Here is a 3,366-nt window from a genome sequence, read left to right as displayed (position 1 = left end):
AACTTACTTAATCGGTTTATAAAATAGTTGCACATTCATTAATGGTAGATAAGTATATGATCACATTTTCTTTTGTGATAAGATTAATTTAGAATTTTCCTTGTGGTGAGTTTTCCAATGCATAATATAGTTATAAATAGTAGAAATATTAAGGTAATAATTATTAAGGTGATACTTGAACAGAAAACAATATACACAAGGTAACTGAGGTTATTTGTTTAATTAAATATCTCTTATATTAACATCAAATTCAAAATTTGTTTGCGGCCCTCTATGTTGATATTGAAATATCTTTCTATGTTGATTATCGTTTCTATTATCCACTCCATTTTTTCCGACTTATCTTTAATTATAGCACTATAGATTTTTTCAGTTTCATTTTATCTTGCTTATTTTGTTAATGTTATTTCGCAAATACTTTTATCGAGTTGGGTTGAAACTGTTGATTTTCTGTAGGAGTAACGCTTCATTACAATTGCAATATCATTAAAAAACATAACAAACAAAAATAGAAAATCCAATAATATATGATACAAATCGATCAACCAACATCTCTTAATTTCCCTACTTTTTATTCTGATAGATTACAGTTAACAGATTCCAAACAAAATTTTGTATAGCTAGCTTCAATAAATGACTATTAACGTAAACCAGAACTAAGGTAAAAATAATAGAAAAAGTACATACTTTTGATTGTATTTATAATTAGCTATTGTATTTGATAGATTTATGATTTGTATTGAGTGTAAGTTTTACTGGAGAAATTCTTCCTTTTGCAAACAATGATTGTATAGCCATTAGAGAATTAGCATACAAGGTTACACCATTATTGTGCTTATTGTCGACGAATGCTTGAAGTTTCTGTTTAAGTAACAAGTCGTGAATGATAAGAGATTAATTTACTTTTTAGTTTAGTCACGAAGTCTCATTAATTGAGACCAATGTTGTCTCTTCCCTAAGCTTAATTATTCATCATGGAGAAGTGACTCTAGCAGCCTTATAAATGAAGCAATGTTTTATTCGGCATGCATGTCTAGACATTGCCAGTAAAATATTGGACTTATTAGGCTGCTAGAGTCACTTCGCCATATTGAATAATCCAGCCGAAGGAAGAGACAAATTGGTCACAATTGATGAAACTTTCTAACGATAATGAAATATATATATTTAGCTCTTTTCATTAACGACTTCGTCCTTACCCAAAAAAGTTCAAGCATACATCAAGAGTAAACAACATATTGGTGTTACCTGGAATGCTAATTTTCCGATGGCTATACAAGAATTGTTTGTAGAAGCAAGGTTTTCTCCTGTACAATTTTCACTCTATACAACTATAAATACAATCAAATACAATAGATAAGCCTAACATATGTAAAAAACTAAAAAAAAAATCATATTGAGCTAATCCATTTTGTTTCAACAAGTATTAACACTCCGAAACCAATCTAGACTAACAAAAAAAAAATCACATCAGAAACAAGATACTCAAAGCAGTTCATATGCGAGTGAACTCACCAGAGAATTGTCTTTTGATTCTGAAGCCATAGCATAGCGCACACAACTAGACTTGTTCAATGAAGACGAACCAGCTTCGGGTGTGAAATGTTCATCCACACTTTTTTCCCTCTCGTACGTAATATATCAACAAAAAAACAACGCAAGTCAAACCCAGCTTCAAATCCGTTCATCTAAAACTCATCAAACTAAGATGGTGTTATTTTATTGGGTTCACACTTTCTTCTGTCCTTATATGCTTCTTCTTCAAGCCTATTTTACAACTTACAAAAGAGGTGACTCTTTGTTTGATTTTTACTTGATAATTAAAAAAAAAAAAAACCATGACTAACAAATATGGAAAAACTCATAATATATGAATCAAATCCATCAGCCCAAATTAAAATCTCTAGTTTCGTGGTTTAAGTTTAATTGATTCATATATTTAACATATTCCATACAAAATTTGGTAGGTAGCTTCAGTATAACATTGTCAATGTAAACCAAAACTCAAGGTATAACATATAGAACAAGTACATAAGCCTAAGCAAAACCATATTGAGCTATCCATTTAATTTTGACATGTACTAATTCTCCTAGACGAAAACTGGACTAACAAAACAACAATCAAATATGAAACGAGATGCATAAAGATTTTAAAATGCGAATAAACTCACCAAAGAATCATCACCTAATTGTGAAGCCATACCAAAGCACACATAACAAGAGTTGGTCAATGAAGACGAACCAGACTCGGGTTGTGAATTGTTCATCTTCCCTTTCTTCACTCTTGTACGTACTATGTCAAAATAAAACCACATAAGAGTTAAAACCAGCCTCAGATACTTCAGTGCTAAACTCTTCGAAAAAAAATAATTAAACAAAAGTTTTTAGCTTGTTTACTTGTCTGATTGTTGCTCGCTTAGCTATTTGTCGTATCTCACAGGCATTGACATGAAAACATTATCTTTTGCCTTTGGAGAAAGAAATGTTTTGTGAATAATCTGGTTGAAGAGAAGAGATGGAAGACGGAAATAATTTTTTTTGTTTTCTAAATGATATTTAAACCCAAACCAAAAACAAATAAAGGGGAAAAAACCCTACATGTAAAGATAAGCTAAATCTTTTCTTACCACTTAATGAGTATTTAATTTATGGTAATTTGAAACGTGGCACTTTGACTTCAGATTTAAATAATTTTATTTAGTCAACAAATAATTTATTTCTTTATTTTTGATAATCAACAAATTAAATTAGTTAAGAATAAAATTGAAAATATTTGTTTCCTTTCTTGTTTGCTTTTTCTGGGGAAGGGGGCGTGTGGTTAAATTGATAGATTATTAAGGGTAATTTTGTCCAAAAAATTAATATTTCAAACTAGTCAAATAAAAGATCAAAGATCAAATACTATTTCAAACCAGTCTTGCACATTGATGTGTACCAAATTCTTAGATGATTTGTATTATTACTGCTAGGATCTTCACGTGCCGTCCATTGCTCCAAAAAACAAATTGATTGCTAACTCAAACAATATGCATTCGCATCAGATGGTGAATTAAAGTATGTATTTAATTTGATAATACATTATTACCTCACCCTAATTCTATGCTACCACTACAATATAATGAAGACAACAAAAGAACATCCAAATCAAATGTACTATTCTTTATGATACAATACAAAATAGATTGAATATTCTATAAAACGTATGCAAGTACCATTTCATGTTGTGTATGGCTTGTTGCTCGCTTGATCTAGTTACGTTATTCCAGGTTATACAAAAAAAAAATTATTTAAGAGATTCATATGGCACACAATCGTGTTGAAATATTTAATAAAAGAAGAAACGGAGTAAGAGATATATTTTATCTT

Source organism: Capsella rubella, unplaced genomic scaffold (assembly GCF_000375325.1).
Source record: "Capsella rubella cultivar Monte Gargano unplaced genomic scaffold, Caprub1_0 scaffold_4, whole genome shotgun sequence".
Taxonomy (NCBI): domain Eukaryota; kingdom Viridiplantae; phylum Streptophyta; class Magnoliopsida; order Brassicales; family Brassicaceae; genus Capsella; species Capsella rubella.
The sequence above is the reverse complement of the archived record's forward strand: the minus strand, read 5'-3'. Positions refer to the sequence as shown.